The 21757-nt window shown below is 39.5% G+C and overlaps 1 protein-coding gene and 3 non-coding genes across 4 annotated transcripts in view; all 4 read right to left on the reverse strand.

Annotated features, from left to right (window-relative positions):
• The window catches only part of LOC149067729 (uncharacterized), a 121458-nt gene that overhangs the window by 53889 nt on the left and 45812 nt on the right, over window positions 1-21757 (reverse strand). The window lies entirely within an intron of this gene.
• LOC149067731 (U1 spliceosomal RNA) lies at window positions 5441-5601 on the reverse strand. Its single transcript, XR_016195317.1, has one exon. It is a non-coding gene; the product is annotated as a U1 spliceosomal RNA (small nuclear RNA).
• LOC149067732 (U1 spliceosomal RNA) lies at window positions 13370-13530 on the reverse strand. Its single transcript, XR_016195304.1, has one exon. It is a non-coding gene; the product is annotated as a U1 spliceosomal RNA (small nuclear RNA).
• LOC149067733 (U1 spliceosomal RNA) lies at window positions 21305-21465 on the reverse strand. Its single transcript, XR_016195305.1, has one exon. It is a non-coding gene; the product is annotated as a U1 spliceosomal RNA (small nuclear RNA).

Here is a 21757-nt window from a genome sequence, read left to right on the forward strand (position 1 = left end):
TTAGAGCACTTAAGCGGCCCCCAGTGCGGTTCTACATATCTCTCAAGTTACCCGCGGATTACTTAAGTGATCCGGGGCAAAATTAAGAATCACTTGAGCGATGCGTGGCTCAGTTTCAGAGCACTTAACCCAATTAAAAATGCAATTAACAAAAATTTTAATCAATATATACACATGATAAAATACTATACAATGCCCATAAAGCATACTTATGGTTGTCTTATTCTAAGTATGGACTTAGAAAAAGGGGATCCTAGAATATTTTGTGCCCCGAATTATTCGAGATGCACCGGGTCTGGGCGGCCCTGCTTCCTAATATAATTTTTTCCCCCCGTAATCTCCGCTTGTTAATGCCGTCTATTTTTAGGACATACATCCGTTACAGTCGAGTAAGTACACTTACTACGGATATAACATACGGTTTAGTATTCTCTAATATTTGTCCCGTTGAATAATTCATTAAAATCGAAGAAATCAGAAAATTTGAATGCGGTTTGCGAAAAAGTTATACTCACGAAGGAGGTTTTTTATTTGGCACAAGGAAAACAATTTTTGTCGATATAGGGAGCCGTACCGCTCCTTCGCTTAGCTGCGTTGCCACCTCATTAAAAGCGTGACTCCATAATACCACCCCGAATTACTTAAACACTCAACAGATTAGGCATGCGCGATTCAATCGCATACACCTTCGCAAAGTTAAATAAATTAAATTAGAAGGACTTGCGGAGCTTGGTATGAAATATTACTCATACACTCTTACCTTTTACAAAATACGTACGTTATAAAATTTTTTATTCAACCAGAATTTGAATGTGTTTAATAATTAACTATATTTTTTTTCATTTTATATATCTGTTTGAGCAATTATTATCAAATAAATATAAGGAACATGCAATTATATATTGTAAAGATTCCTGTCCACGTATCTATAGGTTATCAAATAGGTCGGCAGATGGCAGCAACACATTTTTCCTTCTTCAATGGAATGGGTTTTTATCTATTGACATAAATACTATAGTCCGTTTCAGGTTAACTTTGCAGTCTGAAGAGGAAGCTATGAGGGAACCGCATCACTCGTTGCTATGACAACGAAAGCCTCTTAACCTATGTATCGATGCGCAGCCTCGGTGAGGTATGGTTGATTCTCGCCAATCGGGCAGAAAAAAATATTTTTTACGTGTAACGTAATGCTTGTAGAAAAAATTGCAGTCAGTTAGTAACAAAAAATTAGCTAATGAAAAAAAAATCACTGTCGATATTTTCAGAAATTAAAGTGCGGTTTTTGAAATCTTTTTTTTTTATTGAAAAGTATCTTAGTAACTTCTATTACCCGGTTTTCACGTTTGAATTTGGGAATAGCCCCAAATAATAATAAAAATGATACGGAAAAATTTAGAATTCTTTTACTCACTTTTCTTGCCGAAATTTCCGTCGCTCACCCACCCAAACGCACGGTATCCGTCGATGCCACTTATTATCACTACAGTTTTAGTCATTTTTCACGGATTCCCATTCTATGGAATCCTCACTTGACGTTGTAGAACTATCTGATTCTCTATTACTTATTAATTGTTGTTGCTCCATCAAGCCACCTGCAATCCAAAATTCCTCTTCTTTTTCAATAACGTGCTTTATGCATTATTGCCAAAAAGAACGGAGAACGTTTTAGCGTGTCTATATCTCTGGTGAAAAGAAAGATACAACTGTCACAGAAGAAAAAAATACACTGCAAGCCTAAACCATTGTAGGTCTCTCTCTCTTGCTTATTTATATTTATCTGGAGAGACACTGAAGGGGCATCTGGAGGAACAGCCTCTGCTGTGGGGGGGGGGGAGGAAGTTGGTGTGGGTGAAAAAGAGACATTACTTATGTCAACACCCTCCGCTATCGGCTATTGGAATTCAGAAACCACCCCTATCCTACGAACACGGCAAGAAATAGATATAAAAAAAAAGGGGGGGGGGTCTGGAACCGTAACCTACACCCATAAAGAGAGCCTCTCACAACGGTATCGGCGCTGTCGTGAAAGAGGGACATTTCCCGTAATCTATGAGTGAATATCTGAATTCGTTGGAGGTTATTTTCGCGAGAAAAAAAAACCTGATTGAATATTCGTCTGGGTGTGTAGGCCTATAACTGCATGCAAAACTGAATGAAAAATTGTATCGGAAAAAATTCAACAAAATGACGATATAATATATATATAGTGCAATAAAAAAAAAAAGCACGATAGTAATATTGGCGGGGAAAATTTCTTGGAAATCGCGCCAAAATGTTCTTGAGCTCGCCATGGATTTTTGATAATGGTAACCAATATTTTTCTAATTTAAAAATTTTAAACGAATATACATTGGTTCAAAACGGTATTTTTTCAGTATCTTTTTCAAAATCATAAAAAAATTTGAAATATTCTATATAAATGATCATCATAAACCTCCGACGTATGGGAACTATATTTTGCGGCGAAGGAATACACTCTCCTCCTTTCTCTCCACTGCAAAGTTAACCTGAAACAAACTATAAGCATAATACGGCTTTGGTCCCAGTCGTCAGCTCCCGGTGGGGGTCGGTTGTGTTTTCTCTCGCTCCAATTTTGAGGTGAGTCACTTAAAATTGTGCGCTTATCATAATGGTTAGGTTTTGTCCCGCTGAAGACAGCAATGTAGTTGATAAATTTGTGCATATTCGTGATAATTTTACCGAACTTTTGGGGGGGGGGATATTAGTAATTTTTTAGAAATAGTCGAACCCTGGCTAGGTTATTTTTTCGATAAACAAACGGATCTAGGAGCAGGGGCGTAGCCAGAAATTTCGTTCGGGGGGGGGGACCAAAGTGACAGAACAATAGATTTGGCCATCTTTTTCCCTTTTTTCGGTCATTTTCTCACATTTCGGGGGGGGGGACCAGACCCCCAAGTCCCCCCCCCCCTGGCTACGCCCTTGTCTAGGAGCCCTCGAGGAGGCAACATGTAATACGTCCGAATTTTTCGATACCCTTCTTGTAAAATATAGCGACTATGCGAATAGTTATGAGGATTTCAAAACCGAGAGAGCAGCTCCCTTCGTATCGGGACTGTGCGAGTTTTTTGAGAAGATCAAAGAAAACCCTTGTTGCCATACTATGGCCTCTTATTTTCGTAAATCACCCCAAATTGACAAATCTCCCGAAAGTATTGCTAAAAGGAAAAATCCAGGAAAAGGAAAAGACCCCATGAGATGAGCCCATCAATAGGGGGGGATGTCACTTCAAGTACCCACAAACTATCGAAAGGTTTTTCTCGTTTTTGGCGCACCGAGTAAGATGCTCTTAAAAATATTTCATATACTCATAAAGGGTGGTTGATGACGTAAGCATTATCCAACCTCTCCCCCATGCCCCTTGTCATCGAAAGTCAGCAAATCGGAACCCCCCCTCCCCACATCGATGATGGACGTAATACTTGAACGCCCCCAGAAGTAATAAAAAGGCTTTACTATTATTATTATATTGATAAGACGGCTTTCCCTCGATACACCAAAAAAGGCTGTAAAGGCGTCTTCCCAGACTTGCTCGCTCGCCTTGAACTGGCGGTGCGTGACGCCCGCTCCTGTTTATAAGGGGCCGTTCAAGTGTTACGTAAGCAAACTTTTAGGCATTTTTAACCCCCCCCCCCGTCAGCAAAAGTCTGACCCCGCCCTTGTCAGCAAAGTTTCGTCAGACTGCCCCCTACCTCCTAACACATATTGGTGGGATCAGAAACTTACGCGGTAGGAGGAGGAGGGGGGGGGGCACTTAAAAAAAAAAATTTTAATGTAAAAACATTTAAAAAAATTATAATTTCGAAAGAAAATACCTTTATATGTAATTATAATCGATTTCTGTTCATTTCAGTGCTATTTGAAGGGTAAGAACTCAAAATTTCTCTTTAAGAAACTCATTGCGACCCTACCTTCCAGCCATATATGGAATACCCTTGACCCGCGGACCAAATGTGGCCTTGAAGGTGGCTTGCCCCCTAAAACCCAATTTTGTAAAAATGAACTAAGCGACACATTTACAAATCGCTTAAATGACCCGTGGCACAATTCCAGAGCATTTAAGTGGCCCGTGGCACATTTTCAGATCACTGAAGTAGGCCCGTGACACATTCAAAGATCACTGAAGTAGGCCCGTGATACATGCAAAGATCACTTAAGTAACCCGCGACACAGTTCCAGAACACTTAAACGATCCGTGGCACATTTAGAGATCGCTTGCCATGTAGAAAATGTCGTTGTAGAGGGAGTTATATCGTTATATTGAGTATTGTTTAACGAGGTATCACTATATACGAATAATCTACATTCCTTTTTCCGCACACCTGCTATCACCCCAACAGATTTTTCTATTTATGTTCACGCGGAGCCGCTCAAGTAGAAATGACAGGAAGCTAAAAGCGCGGTACTCTTATGTAATGCCTTTCTTTTCAGTCAGGTATGCGCAACCAAAGCCGCTTGAACTCTTAATGCAACTTAGGGTGCAACAGCTCTGTTGTACTTGGGCCAGTGAACACGATACTACTAGGGATCCCACTGCTCTTACCCACAGCCGTCACTAGCGGTGCATGGCTGCCCAGTAAAATTTAGAGTAGTAGCATTACTAGAACCAAAATGTATATATAAAATAACAGAAAAAATTTGTAATTAATGAAATAAATAAATTTTCGCTTGGTTGCGCTGCACGAAGTGAAAAAATTTAGCAGCATCGAAGATGAACATCATGTGCTGAGGCGACTCATGCGACATGATCATTTGCCGGCCCAGAAATATCGTTTAAGGTTATCAAACCTACCCCTCGGGAACGGGTCACAACGCAATCATGGGTGGAGGTGGCAAATCCGACTGATATAATGTACAGGGTGATCAGCGAATAAGCCCTTATTTCAAAATTAAATATCTCTACACCAAAGATCAATAGAATTATGCGGTAAACGGTACGTTTATTAGCAAAACTGTGAGAATTGTGTACAGAAATTTCGAAAATTTAGTTGTTTTTTTTAAATTAAAAAAAACAAAACTGGAGATTTTGGGGTTCCGAAAATCCTCATTTGTGTGAAGAGAAACCACTGCATTCGCCTAAAGTTACTGCATGGCCTGCGGTATGCGCCAGAGGCATTATCGGCCCCTTCTTCGTGCGAGAAACGATTACCACTGAACGTTACAGTTTTGGACATATTATGAATTGCCATAATCATCGTGTCGTTCGAGCCTTTCAAGTCTATCTCCGCCTATGACCACAGAATTCTACTTCAGTGGTTCTCAACGCATTTTCGACTCGCGGAACCCTTTCTGGTATATAATTTGTATGGCGTAGCCCCGTATATTTTCTATTTATTAATCAAAGTTACCGATTTCAACTATTTAAAAGCGTATAAGGTAATTATTCCATCAATTAATTTTCTACTTGTTCATTCATATAAGGGGAGGTCAGCGCGAACGCTAACCCCGCTACCAAAAATTATGCGCCCCAAGCAATCGCAATTTGCGAATGTGGCGGGATTCAGCCAACCGGAGTGCAATGGAAGGCCTCGTCCCGGGAGAGCCGCCTTCTTGATCACGGCATCTCCAGCGCCAGGTAAGTATGCTCAACTTCGGTTTGCACAACTACTCGTACACTATTACCGTAATACATTTTTAACGGATGATTTTTTTTTTTTCTACAATGATATCGTTTATATGTTTTCGAATAAACTTTTGTCGATTTGCTCAGCATTTTGCAGATTTCGAGAAAAAAAAAGAAAATAGGGGTTTTATCACAATATATAAATAATTTTTATGATCCTTTCTCACAGTTGGCTCGTTTACGTTCTCATGTATAGATGGCGCTGAGTACGCTTGTGAATCTGATCTTTAGGAACATGATTTTATTAAAACAGCCCTTTTCTTTTTTGTCTCTGTAGTCGGTTTTTCTCATTGGGGGGTCTTGGGTCAATTTTAACCTAGATGGAATCGCATTTTATCTAAAATGCCTTTGTTTTTCCATTGTAAAGAGAGGGGTATTTACGTATTTTATTAGTGAGAAATAACTATAGAAAAAAAAATGACCTAAAATATTTGAAATAATATTTTCCCCCAACGAAATTTGGAGGAGTAAAATTGAATTTTGATGCGTGTTAGTGACACTGATGCAGACTACTTTAATAATAATAATTCTCCGTGATGGAATGAAGATTAATTCATACTTTGCCAAAGCATTCCAAGTGTTATCACAATTTATGCAATCATTTATCAATGGAGACGAAAATAAATTTGAATAATTTTTTTAAGAATTAAGTCTGCATTGATACTTTTTTTTAAGTTTGAATGATTTTATATTCCCTACAATTAAGTTAGACATTATCAAAGTTATCTTAAAATGTGTACATATTTTTATTCTTGCAGTGCCTTTTCTGTAATAAATTTTTAAAACGAAAACTACCATTGGCGTACGCCAGGGAAAGGGGGGTGGAGCTGCGATTATGGCGTCCGTTGGATACAGCAGGCCGACGCAAGCGATATCTTTTCTTTTTTTTTCAATACATATATCCAGTGGCAATAAGAGAAATGGCCGTCTTCATCGACGTCGCAAGCTTCGTGCGTAGGCCTTGTTCTATAAGTGGTGTTGGTTAGGGTGGCCAGATAAACGCCCGTAAAAGTGGGACAAATCCCGGAAATCGTTGTTAAAAACCGAGGCATTCATTAATAATAACCGGGACATTTTCAAAACTCTCATTTGGTGAGCATTACAATGTAAAATTGCAAACTCACAATGCATTACGGAAATATTACCACACTACTTCTGCTCAGAGGCGAAAAAAATAGTAAAACGCCGGGATGGGAGCCATGGTTGTCAGATGTCCCGTATATACGTGTTTGAAGAGCGTATGCCGTGAAGGGCGAGATGCGTTTTATTATATACTCATAAATTACTAAGGAGGAGACTTAAGTGTTCTTAGTCTCATATTATAATGTTTATGCTGCTATGAACAGCCCACCCTGGGTATACGAACTTAATGATTCGTTACGGAAATCCATTCGTAAACCGAATTGTTCAGAAACCGAAATAGTTCCCCCAGGACTGCAACTTGGGGGGGGAACAGGCGGGTCTCGTGCCCCGGGCGCTGGACTCAAGGGGGCAAAAATTCTATTCTGAAACCTCTCCTTCAACATTACAAGGGGGCGTAAAAATGCGCGCTTGCCCCGGTTGACCAAGCATCTAGTTGCAGCTCTGGTCCTCCCACTAAGAATGAATGTATTATTGATTAATTCGTTCTAAGGGTTCCGAATTTTAGCGTGAACTTTTTCACAGCAGTGCTTTACGCTCAAGCGCATAACATGAAACCGATTGAAATCATTAGATTAACACTAAAACGCTTTTCCCAAGAAGAGACAATCCCAACCTTACAAGATAACGCACTTATATCCCATATCGAACCAAAGATGGGGGGGGGGGCGCATGTCTGGTTTCTTTAATATCATCTATACGCTCAGTGTCACAGCCCACGAAATTTCTCTGCCTGCAAAACAATCTGGATACAATTCCTTTGAAACTGAATTGATATTTCTATAAGTCACTTGCTGCCAATCGGTATAATCAATAAGCATACTGCCAATAAAAGCTATGCAAAATGTAGTATACAGTTGCCCCTTCCCTTTATTTCATTCCCTCCTTACCTACAACTTCGGATAAAAAAAAATGTACGAAATATTCTGATTATACTTATATAAGTAAGAAACGGCATACCATATAACAAATGTTATTATACATTATTATTATACGGAACATCGAAAAGAATTATTTTTTCTCATCTGACTCATATATTGGTACACCCTTTGCAATCTAGAAATATTAATGACTATTGAATTTCAGTCCAAGATGAGATGGGACTACAATGGTTCAAAATAAGTTCGGCGTCCTTTGGTTACATAAAATATTAACAAGACAAAAATATAACAGTGATGTAATAAATTCCTACCATAACATCTAACGTAGCTAAAATTGGAAAAATATTGAAAATAACTCTATTTCATTGTACTCAAGAAAAAACCGGGACACACAGGCGTCCAGACAGGGCGAAAAACAGCGAAAAACCGGGACATCTGGCCACCCTAGATAGGGTAGTAAAATCAGGTTTGTTAGCCGAAACGCAATTTCATATGGATTTCTATGGGGAAAATCGTTTAATTCGTTCCTGGTACTACTTTTAAAACACCAAGTAGATCGCCATAAAAACACAGAAACTGACCGAAGGCTGAAATGAACAGCTTTAAATTTTGCGAAATTACAACAGGGGCGGCTCGAGCTTACTTCCCACCCGAGTGTATATATTGCATGTTCTGTAAGGGGAAGGGCGAGCAGAACACTGCTCAGCGCTGTGGACGGAGGCTTTGTTTCTTCGTTTCTCGTCACAGTCGAGGTGCTCTATATATGTAATTTGTAAGCATTGTGTATTTAGACCATTCTCAAATCTCTCCCACTTCGACATGCCAGCTTCTTTTTCTTCTTTCTTGCCCACAAGTCTTTTCCACACTTCTTTCGAAATCCCAGGCTGTGTTCTCCGCTCCTTATGTGCCACTGGGCGCACGTACAATTTTTCTCCCTAGACATTGGATTCAGTCACCCATTTTTGTCAAATGGCTTATATGTTGCATTGAGTTGATGGCTGTCTTCATGGGGAGAACGACGCGAGTAATTCGAAACTTGCGAGCATGGGGCAAGAGGAGCCACTACTAAAAATCTTTGCTAACTTTTCCGACACAACTCTGTCTCTTTTGAGATAACGGAAGTAAGGTGCTTTGCATCAGTCCGGGGCTGTGAGCGGTTCTATCTATCTATCTATCTATCTATCTATCCCACCCGGGTGCGACGCCTCATATGCTGCCCCTAAAGGCGACCCTTGTGGGAGGCTAACAGGGCTTCAGTGTCGAGGGGACCTCTAGATCAGTGTTTCTCAACCGCCGGGCCGCGACCCAGCACCGGGCCCTAACACTAGTCGCACCGGGTCGTCAGTGATTCGCAGTTTAAGTTTCTCCATTAATTTCTCGTTAGTTGTGTGTATGGCCGGGCCTTTCACTTACGCAAAAGAAATTTACCGGGCCGCGGGCTTACAAAGGTTGAGAACCACTGCTCTAGATAAACCTGATTTTTTTTCGAAGGAAATCAGCACACCATTGTTTGCACCCAAGTGCAAAATGATGGTGACCATACGTCCCGCTTTTGAAGCAGATTTTTCTGTTTTTTGAGAGTTTCGAGATTATTTTACCGTTTCTTAATAATGCCAGATAATAGGTAATTTAATCCTTAAAACAGCACTTAATTTAGGGAGCCATCATCACTTATCAATGATGATGTATCAAAACAACAAGGTTATTTTTATTAAGAAATTTATTTCAAAGGTGTTTCTGTTACTCCAGAGACGGGACAAGTGAGAAGCCGAATTTTTTCTTTGCTTCCGGACCAATCTAGAAAAAAATATATTCTTTTCTGTTGTAGAATTTGCAACAGCCGAAGCCCGAGATAAAGCCAGTCTGGGGCCCCACCAAAAGTATGCGAATTGGTGTCCCGGGTAATTGGTTGGGGGCCCTGGATTTTATTCGTTGGTAAAACGAATACAAATGAAAATTTTTCATGGCACTCGCTCCGGGGGATGACCAACAAGCTTCCAAGTCGGGGGGGGGGCCCATGTTTACAGGTTTGATTTTGGGGGCCCTGGATGAATCTCATTCTTTTCTGTTGTAGAATTTGCCACAGCCGAAACCCGAGATATAGCCAGTCTGGGGCCCCACTAAAAATCTGCGTATTGTGTCCCCGCTACTGGATGTGGGGCCCTGGATTTTATTCGTTGTAAAATTGATAAAAAGGAAAAATTCTCACAGGGGGGTGTCCGACAAGCTTGCAGGTCAGGGCTTCATGGAAATGTTGGCAGGTTGTAATCCGGTGCCCCTGAATGTATCTCATTGATTTTTGTGGTTTAACATTGTAAAATTTGCAACACATCGGTAGCCCAAGATATATCCAGTGTGGGGCCCCACTGAAATTCAGCGAATTGAATCTGGGGACCCCCGTGGGGAAGTTTTCTGGGGATACTTTATGAATCTCATTTGTTTTTTGTTGCTTTATTGCTATTTTCATTAAAATTCGCTTCTTCAGTAGGCTGGTGCTTTCACACGTCCCTTTCCCCTTTTCCATAGCACGCTGATGAAGTGGGACGAAATAAACAAGATATGTCCGGGAGAGATGTGGGGGGGGGGGGGTTGGCCGCCAAAGGCGGAAGGGGGGCAGACCCCCCCCTAGTATATATATACACACTTTAAATTATTACATATATACCCTACATGGAATTTTAATTCTTATAATTTAGAGAAATTGATGATGAGATTCTGTAATTTTCTTGAGTAAAATCTATTTTAATCCTGAAATATTATGTAAGTGTTTACAGTTTTGTGTGATGAGGTTATAAAAGGTTTTTCAGGAATGTTAGAAATGAAACGTTTTCTTATTGTTTGAATATTATTTCATGACTGAATATGGTATGAGTGTGAATGTGTTACATTACATAACATAATATGATGCATTATAATTAATTATACATTAATTATGAGTATATAGAGTAATTGTAATGTTCTGGAAAGATATATTTTTGTTTTAATTACCCCTAGTATAAATAAATTTTCGAAATTAAAAGCGACAAAGTGAATGAAGAGAATATTTAAAAATATAAATGAATTAGGCTTTACAACATATACGATTTTCTAGCATTTATTTTTACTCCAACATGTTATGTATAATGTATCAAATTTACAGTAACATAAACATTATATATTTGTTGTATACAATATTTTGTTTCCTGTGTGTGTATAGATATTTAGAAAGCTATTAAAAAATGTACCAAAAAAATTTATTTCATGAAATTTATACTGTTTATATTCACTTCCTTCAAATATTATATATTCAATTAAAATTTAAAAACCCATGTGTTAAGAAATTATTAAGAATTATCCCTTAATGGAAAATAATAAAATTCCGTTTTCCAATATTTGTTTATTTTATAGAATTTATTTTTTCAAATCTGATACTCCCTAAATATTTCACATAAAAATGAGTGAAATTCATTGAAAAAATGAAGGAAAGTTTTCATCAACTTGATCGAATTGAGTCAAATTTCGTTACAGCAACATCCTAGCTTCTGCGAAAACGCGCCAAATGTAATAGCGCAGAACCTGTTCTTTCCCCGACTATACTGCTCATCTTTTCTTCACGTTCGACAAGTTTTATGAATAGCGTGCGCGGTCTATTTATATCTTAAGTCTATGTTCCAGCCATATATGGAATACCCTTGACCCGCGGACCAAATGTGGCCTTTAAGGTTATCTGACGTGGCTTGCCCCCTAAAACCCAATTTTGTAAAAATGAACAAAGCGACACATTTACAGATCGCTTAAATGACCCGTGGCACAATTCCAGAGCATTTAAGTGGCCCGTGGCACATTTTCAAGATCGCTTAAATGACCCGTGGCACAATTCCAGAGCATTTAACGAGAAAATATCGTTGTAGAGGGAGTTATATCGTTATATTGAGTATTGTTGTAACAAGGTATCACTATATACGAATAATCTACATTCCTTTTTCCGCACACCTGCTATCACCCCAACAGATTTTTCTATTTATGTTCACGCGGAGCCGCTCAAGTAGGAATGACAGGAAGCTAAAAGCGCGGTACTCTTATGTAATGCCTTTCTTTTCAGTCAGGTATGTGCAACCAAAGCCGCTTGAACTCTCCGCCACCAGCCCGACCAGCACCTCCTTCTCGAACATTGTAAAATTTTTCCTGCTCGACTCCATTGAAACACAAGGACAACACAAAATTCGAAAGAAAACAAACGTGGAGAGAAACGCACGTGGTTATGATCGCGGCGGTGCTGATCTCAAAAAGCGGTAAAGAAAAATTTTATCACATGACCTTCGTTTGACGAATCAGCATGAAGCTCCTCACCATCACTCATTAAACGCCGTGGTCTGGTAACAACTCCTTGCTGGTTTGCCGAGAATACCGATTTCTTCTAACATGCACTTTCGCCATCACCCGCATGTTATTTGATTGGCCGTTTGACAGTCGCTCCGTGAATACGGCCATTAAACGATCCGTGGCACATTTAGAGATCGCTTGCCATGTAGAAAATGTCGTTGTAGAGGGAGTTATATCGTTATATTGAGTATTGTTTAACGAGGTATCACTATATACGAATAATCTACATTCCTTTTTCCGCACACCTGCTATCACCCCAACAGATTTTTCTATTTATGTTCACGCGGAGCCGCTCAAGTAGAAATGACAGGAAGCTAAAAGCGCGGTACTCTTATGTAATGCCTCTCTTTTCAGTCAGGTATGCGCAACCAAAGCCGCTTGAACTCTTAATGCAACTTAGGGTGCAACAGCTCTGTTGTACTTGGGCCAGTGAACACGATACTACTAGGGATCCCACTGCTCTTACCCACAGCCGTCACTAGCGGTGCATGGCTGCCCAGTAAAATTTAGAGTAGTAGCATTACTAGAACCAAAATGTATATATAAAATAACAGAAAAAATTTGTAATTAATGAAATAAATAAATTTTCGCTTGGTTGCGCTGCACGAAGTGAAAAAATTTAGCAGCATCGAAGATGAACATCATGTGCTGAGGCGACTCATGCGACATGATCATTTGCCGGCCCAGAAATATCGTTTAAGGTTATCAAACCTACCCCTCGGGAACGGGTCACAACGCAATCATGGGTGGAGGTGGCAAATCCGACTGATATAATGTACAGGGTGATCAGCGAATAAGCCCTTATTTCAAAATTAAATATCTCTACACCAAAGATCAATAGAATTATGCGGTAAACGGTACGTTTATTAGCAAAACTGTGAGAATTGTGTACAGAAATTTCGAAAATTTAGTTGTTTTTTTTAAATTAAAAAAAACAAAACTGGAGATTTTGGGGTTCCGAAAATCCTCATTTGTGTGAAGAGAAACCACTGCATTCGCCTAAAGTTACTGCATGGCCTGCGGTATGCGCCAGAGGCATTATCGGCCCCTTCTTCGTGCGAGAAACGATTACCACTGAACGTTACAGTTTTGGACATATTATGAATTGCCATAATCATCGTGTCGTTCGAGCCTTTCAAGTCTATCTCCGCCTATGACCACAGAATTCTACTTCAGTGGTTCTCAACGCATTTTCGACTCGCGGAACCCTTTCTGGTATATAATTTGTATGGCGTAGCCCCGTATATTTTCTATTTATTAATCAAAGTTACCGATTTCAACTATTTAAAAGCGTATAAGGTAATTATTCCATCAATTAATTTTCTACTTGTTCATTCATATAAGGGGAGGTCAGCGCGAACGCTAACCCCGCTACCAAAAATTATGCGCCCCAAGCAATCGCAATTTGCGAATGTGGCGGGATTCAGCCAACCGGAGTGCAATGGAAGGCCTCGTCCCGGGAGAGCCGCCTTCTTGATCACGGCATCTCCAGCGCCAGGTAAGTATGCTCAACTTCGGTTTGCACAACTACTCGTACACTATTACCGTAATACATTTTTAACGGATGATTTTTTTTTTTTCTACAATGATATCGTTTATATGTTTTCGAATAAACTTTTGTCGATTTGCTCAGCATTTTGCAGATTTCGAGAAAAAAAAAGAAAATAGGGGTTTTATCACAATATATAAATAATTTTTATGATCCTTTCTCACAGTTGGCTCGTTTACGTTCTCATGTATAGATGGCGCTGAGTACGCTTGTGAATCTGATCTTTAGGAACATGATTTTATTAAAACAGCCCTTTTCTTTTTTGTCTCTGTAGTCGGTTTTTCTCATTGGGGGGTCTTGGGTCAATTTTAACCTAGATGGAATCGCATTTTATCTAAAATGCCTTTGTTTTTCCATTGTAAAGAGAGGGGTATTTACGTATTTTATTAGTGAGAAATAACTATAGAAAAAAAAATGACCTAAAATATTTGAAATAATATTTTCCCCCAACGAAATTTGGAGGAGTAAAATTGAATTTTGATGCGTGTTAGTGACACTGATGCAGACTACTTTAATAATAATAATTCTCCGTGATGGAATGAAGATTAATTCATACTTTGCCAAAGCATTCCAAGTGTTATCACAATTTATGCAATCATTTATCAATGGAGACGAAAATAAATTTGAATAATTTTTTTAAGAATTAAGTCTGCATTGATACTTTTTTTTAAGTTTGAATGATTTTATATTCCCTACAATTAAGTTAGACATTATCAAAGTTATCTTAAAATGTGTACATATTTTTATTCTTGCAGTGCCTTTTCTGTAATAAATTTTTAAAACGAAAACTACCATTGGCGTACGCCAGGGAAAGGGGGGTGGAGCTGCGATTATGGCGTCCGTTGGATACAGCAGGCCGACGCAAGCGATATCTTTTCTTTTTTTTTCAATACATATATCCAGTGGCAATAAGAGAAATGGCCGTCTTCATCGACGTCGCAAGCTTCGTGCGTAGGCCTTGTTCTATAAGTGGTGTTGGTTAGGGTGGCCAGATAAACGCCCGTAAAAGTGGGACAAATCCCGGAAATCGTTGTTAAAAACCGAGGCATTCATTAATAATAACCGGGACATTTTCAAAACTCTCATTTGGTGAGCATTACAATGTAAAATTGCAAACTCACAATGCATTACGGAAATATTACCACACTACTTCTGCTCAGAGGCGAAAAAAATAGTAAAACGCCGGGATGGGAGCCATGGTTGTCAGATGTCCCGTATATACGTGTTTGAAGAGCGTATGCCGTGAAGGGCGAGATGCGTTTTATTATATACTCATAAATTACTAAGGAGGAGACTTAAGTGTTCTTAGTCTCATATTATAATGTTTATGCTGCTATGAACAGCCCACCCTGGGTATACGAACTTAATGATTCGTTACGGAAATCCATTCGTAAACCGAATTGTTCAGAAACCGAAATAGTTCCCCCAGGACTGCAACTTGGGGGGGGAACAGGCGGGTCTCGTGCCCCGGGCGCTGGACTCAAGGGGGCAAAAATTCTATTCTGAAACCTCTCCTTCAACATTACAAGGGGGCGTAAAAATGCGCGCTTGCCCCGGTTGACCAAGCATCTAGTTGCAGCTCTGGTCCTCCCACTAAGAATGAATGTATTATTGATTAATTCGTTCTAAGGGTTCCGAATTTTAGCGTGAACTTTTTCACAGCAGTGCTTTACGCTCAAGCGCATAACATGAAACCGATTGAAATCATTAGATTAACACTAAAACGCTTTTCCCAAGAAGAGACAATCCCAACCTTACAAGATAACGCACTTATATCCCATATCGAACCAAAGATGGGGGGGGGGGGGCGCATGTCTGGTTTCTTTAATATCATCTATACGCTCAGTGTCACAGCCCACGAAATTTCTCTGCCTGCAAAACAATCTGGATACAATTCCTTTGAAACTGAATTGATATTTCTATAAGTCACTTGCTGCCAATCGGTATAATCAATAAGCATACTGCCAATAAAAGCTATGCAAAATGTAGTATACAGTTGCCCCTTCCCTTTATTTCATTCCCTCCTTACCTACAACTTCGGATAAAAAAAAATGTACGAAATATTCTGATTATACTTATATAAGTAAGAAACGGCATACCATATAACAAATGTTATTATACATTATTATTATACGGAACATCGAAAAGAATTATTTTTTCTCATCTGACTCATATATTGGTACACCCTTTGCAATCTAGAAATATTAATGACTATTGAATTTCAGTCCAAGATGAGATGGGACTACAATGGTTCAAAATAAGTTCGGCGTCCTTTGGTTACATAAAATATTAACAAGACAAAAATATAACAGTGATGTAATAAATTCCTACCATAACATCTAACGTAGCTAAAATTGGAAAAATATTGAAAATAACTCTATTTCATTGTACTCAAGAAAAAACCGGGACACACAGGCGTCCAGACAGGGCGAAAAACGCGAAAAACCGGGACATCTGGCCACCCTAGATAGGGTAGTAAAATCAGGTTTGTTAGCCGAAACGCAATTTCATATGGATTTCTATGGGGAAAATCGTTTAATTCGTTCCTGGTACTACTTTTAAAACACCAAGTAGATCGCCATAAAAACACAGAAACTGACCGAAGGCTGAAATGAACAGCTTTAAATTTTGCGAAATTACAACAGGGGCGGCTCGAGCTTACTTCCCACCCGAGTGTATATATTGCATGTTCTGTAAGGGGAAGGGCGAGCAGAACACTGCTCAGCGCTGTGGACGGAGGCTTTGTTTCTTCGTTTCTCGTCACAGTCGAGGTGCTCTATATATGTAATTTGTAAGCATTGTGTATTTAGACCATTCTCAAATCTCTCCCACTTCGACATGCCAGCTTCTTTTTCTTCTTTCTTGCCCACAAGTCTTTTCCACACTTCTTTCGAAATCCCAGGCTGTGTTCTCCGCTCCTTATGTGCCACTGGGCGCACGTACAATTTTTCTCCCTAGACATTGGATTCAGTCACCCATTTTTGTCAAATGGCTTATATGTTGCATTGAGTTGATGGCTGTCTTCATGGGGAGAACGACGCGAGTAATTCGAAACTTGCGAGCATGGGGCAAGAGGAGCCACTACTAAAAATCTTTGCTAACTTTTCCGACACAACTCTGTCTCTTTTGAGATAACGGAAGTAAGGTGCTTTGCATCAGTCCGGGGCTGTGAGCGGTTCTATCTATCTATCTATCTATCTATCTATCTATCCCACCCGGGTGCGACGCCTCATATGCTGCCCCTAAAGGCGACCCTTGTGGGAGGCTAACAGGGCTTCAGTGTCGAGGGGACCTCTAGATCAGTGTTTCTCAACCGCCGGGCCGCGACCCAGCACCGGGCCCTAACACTAGTCGCACCGGGTCGTCAGTGATTCGCAGTTTAAGTTTCTCCATTAATTTCTCGTTAGTTGTGTGTATGGCCGGGCCTTTCACTTACGCAAAAGAAATTTACCGGGCCGCGGGCTTACAAAGGTTGAGAACCACTGCTCTAGATAAACCTGATTTTTTTTCGAAGGAAATCAGCACACCATTGTTTGCACCCAAGTGCAAAATGATGGTGACCATACGTCCCGCTTTTGAAGCAGATTTTTCTGTTTTTTGAGAGTTTCGAGATTATTTTACCGTTTCTTAATAATGCCAGATAATAGGTAATTTAATCCTTAAAACAGCACTTAATTTAGGGAGCCATCATCACTTATCAATGATGATGTATCAAAACAACAAGGTTATTTTTATTAAGAAATTTATTTCAAAGGTGTTTCTGTTACTCCAGAGACGGGACAAGTGAGAAGCCGAATTTTTTCTTTGCTTCCGGACCAATCTAGAAAAAAATATATTCTTTTCTGTTGTAGAATTTGCAACAGCCGAAGCCCGAGATAAAGCCAGTCTGGGGCCCCACCAAAAGTATGCGAATTGGTGTCCCGGGTAATTGGTTGGGGGCCCTGGATTTTATTCGTTGGTAAAACGAATACAAATGAAAATTTTTCATGGCACTCGCTCCGGGGGATGACCAACAAGCTTCCAAGTCGGGGGGGGGGCCCATGTTTACAGGTTTGATTTTGGGGGCCCTGGATGAATCTCATTCTTTTCTGTTGTAGAATTTGCCACAGCCGAAACCCGAGATATAGCCAGTCTGGGGCCCCACTAAAAATCTGCGTATTGTGTCCCCGCTACTGGATGTGGGGCCCTGGATTTTATTCGTTGTAAAATTGATAAAAAGGAAAAATTCTCACAGGGGGGTGTCCGACAAGCTTGCAGGTCAGGGCTTCATGGAAATGTTGGCAGGTTGTAATCCGGTGCCCCTGAATGTATCTCATTGATTTTTGTGGTTTAACATTGTAAAATTTGCAACACATCGGTAGCCCAAGATATATCCAGTGTGGGGCCCCACTGAAATTCAGCGAATTGAATCTGGGGACCCCCGTGGGGAAGTTTTCTGGGGATACTTTATGAATCTCATTTGTTTTTTGTTGCTTTATTGCTATTTTCATTAAAATTCGCTTCTTCAGTAGGCTGGTGCTTTCACACGTCCCTTTCCCCTTTTCCATAGCACGCTGATGAAGTGGGACGAAATAAACAAGATATGTCCGGGAGAGATGTGGGGGGGGGGGGGGTTGGCCGCCAAAGGCGGAAGGGGGGCAGACCCCCCCCTAGTATATATATACACACTTTAAATTATTACATATATACCCTACATGGAATTTTAATTCTTATAATTTAGAGAAATTGATGATGAGATTCTGTAATTTTCTTGAGTAAAATCTATTTTAATCCTGAAATATTATGTAAGTGTTTACAGTTTTGTGTGATGAGGTTATAAAAGGTTTTTCAGGAATGTTAGAAATGAAACGTTTTCTTATTGTTTGAATATTATTTCATGACTGAATATGGTATGAGTGTGAATGTGTTACATTACATAACATAATATGATGCATTATAATTAATTATACATTAATTATGAGTATATAGAGTAATTGTAATGTTCTGGAAAGATATATTTTTGTTTTAATTACCCCTAGTATAAATAAATTTTCGAAATTAAAAGCGACAAAGTGAATGAAGAGAATATTTAAAAATATAAATGAATTAGGCTTTACAACATATACGATTTTCTAGCATTTATTTTTACTCCAACATGTTATGTATAATGTATCAAATTTACAGTAACATAAACATTATATATTTGTTGTATACAATATTTTGTTTCCTGTGTGTGTATAGATATTTAGAAAGCTATTAAAAAATGTACCAAAAAAATTTATTTCATGAAATTTATACTGTTTATATTCACTTCCTTCAAATATTATATATTCAATTAAAATTTAAAAACCCATGTGTTAAGAAATTATTAAGAATTATCCCTTAATGGAAAATAATAAAATTCCGTTTTCCAATATTTGTTTATTTTATAGAATTTATTTTTTCAAATCTGATACTCCCTAAATATTTCACATAAAAATGAGTGAAATTCATTGAAAAAATGAAGGAAAGTTTTCATCAACTTGATCGAATTGAGTCAAATTTCGTTACAGCAACATCCTAGCTTCTGCGAAAACGCGCCAAATGTAATAGCGCAGAACCTGTTCTTTCCCCGACTATACTGCTCATCTTTTCTTCACGTTCGACAAGTTTTATGAATAGCGTGCGCGGTCTATTTATATCTTAAGTCTATGTTCCAGCCATATATGGAATACCCTTGACCCGCGGACCAAATGTGGCCTTTAAGGTTATCTGACGTGGCTTGCCCCCTAAAACCCAATTTTGTAAAAATGAACAAAGCGACACATTTACAGATCGCTTAAATGACCCGTGGCACAATTCCAGAGCATTTAAGTGGCCCGTGGCACATTTTCAAGATCGCTTAAATGACCCGTGGCACAATTCCAGAGCATTTAACGAGAAAATATCGTTGTAGAGGGAGTTATATCGTTATATTGAGTATTGTTGTAACAAGGTATCACTATATACGAATAATCTACATTCCTTTTTCCGCACACCTGCTATCACCCCAACAGATTTTTCTATTTATGTTCACGCGGAGCCGCTCAAGTAGGAATGACAGGAAGCTAAAAGCGCGGTACTCTTATGTAATGCCTTTCTTTTCAGTCAGGTATGTGCAACCAAAGCCGCTTGAACTCTCCGCCACCAGCCCGACCAGCACCTCCTTCTCGAACATTGTAAAATTTTTCCTGCTCGACTCCATTGAAACACAAGGACAACACAAAATTCGAAAGAAAACAAACGTGGAGAGAAACGCACGTGGTTATGATCGCGGCGGTGCTGATCTCAAAAAGCGGTAAAGAAAAATTTTATCACATGACCTTCGTTTGACGAATCAGCATGAAGCTCCTCACCATCACTCATTAAACGCCGTGGTCTGGTAACAACTCCTTGCTGGTTTGCCGAGAATACCGATTTCTTCTAACATGCACTTTCGCCATCACCCGCATGTTATTTGATTGGCCGTTTGACAGTCGCTCCGTGAATACGGCCATTAAACGATCCGTGGCACATTTAGAGATCGCTTGCCATGTAGAAAATGTCGTTGTAGAGGGAGTTATATCGTTATATTGAGTATTGTTTAACGAGGTATCACTATATACGAATAATCTACATTCCTTTTTCCGCACACCTGCTATCACCCCAACAGATTTTTCTATTTATGTTCACGCGGAGCCGCTCAAGTAGAAATGACAGGAAGCTAAAAGCGCGGTACTCTTATGTAATGCCTCTCTTTTCAGTCAGGTATGCGCAACCAAAGCCGCTTGAACTCTTAATGCAACTTAGGGTGCAACAGCTCTGTTGTACTTGGGCCAGTGAACACGATACTACTAGGGATCCCACTGCTCTTACCCACAGCCGTCACTAGCGGTGCATGGCTGCCCAGTAAAATTTAGAGTAGTAGCATTACTAGAACCAAAATGTATATATAAAATAACAGAAAAAATTTGTAATTAATGAAATAAATAAATTTTCGCTTGGTTGCGCTGCACGAAGTGAAAAAATTTAGCAGCATCGAAGATGAACATCATGTGCTGAGGCGACTCATGCGACATGATCATTTGCCGGCCCAGAAATATCGTTTAAGGTTATCAAACCTACCCCTCGGGAACGGGTCACAACGCAATCATGGGTGGAGGTGGCAAATCCGACTGATATAATGTACAGGGTGATCAGCGAATAAGCCCTTATTTCAAAATTAAATATCTCTACACCAAAGATCAATAGAATTATGCGGTAAACGGTACGTTTATTAGCAAAACTGTGAGAATTGTGTACAGAAATTTCGAAAATTTAGTTGTTTTTTTTAAATTAAAAAAAACAAAACTGGAGATTTTGGGGTTCCGAAAATCCTCATTTGTGTGAAGAGAAACCACTGCATTCGCCTAAAGTTACTGCATGGCCTGCGGTATGCGCCAGAGGCATTATCGGCCCCTTCTTCGTGCGAGAAACGATTACCACTGAACGTTACAGTTTTGGACATATTATGAATTGCCATAATCATCGTGTCGTTCGAGCCTTTCAAGTCTATCTCCGCCTATGACCACAGAATTCTACTTCAGTGGTTCTCAACGCATTTTCGACTCGCGGAACCCTTTCTGGTATATAATTTGTATGGCGTAGCCCCGTATATTTTCTATTTATTAATCAAAGTTACCGATTTCAACTATTTAAAAGCGTATAAGGTAATTATTCCATCAATTAATTTTCTACTTGTTCATTCATATAAGGGGAGGTCAGCGCGAACGCTAACCCCGCTACCAAAAATTATGCGCCCCAAGCAATCGCAATTTGCGAATGTGGCGGGATTCAGCCAACCGGAGTGCAATGGAAGGCCTCGTCCCGGGAGAGCCGCCTTCTTGATCACGGCATCTCCAGCGCCAGGTAAGTATGCTCAACTTCGGTTTGCACAACTACTCGTACACTATTACCGTAATACATTTTTAACGGATGATTTTTTTTTTTTCTACAATGATATCGTTTATATGTTTTCGAATAAACTTTTGTCGATTTGCTCAGCATTTTGCAGATTTCGAGAAAAAAAAAGAAAATAGGGGTTTTATCACAATATATAAATAATTTTTATGATCCTTTCTCACAGTTGGCTCGTTTACGTTCTCATGTATAGATGGCGCTGAGTACGCTTGTGAATCTGATCTTTAGGAACATGATTTTATTAAAACA

The sequence above is a fragment of the Pholcus phalangioides genome, unplaced genomic scaffold (genome assembly GCF_987345545.1).
Source record: "Pholcus phalangioides strain wild (caught in Gottingen) unplaced genomic scaffold, Ppha-v1.0 ptg000028l_1, whole genome shotgun sequence".
In the NCBI taxonomy this organism is placed as follows: Eukaryota; Metazoa; Arthropoda; class Arachnida; order Araneae; family Pholcidae; genus Pholcus; species Pholcus phalangioides.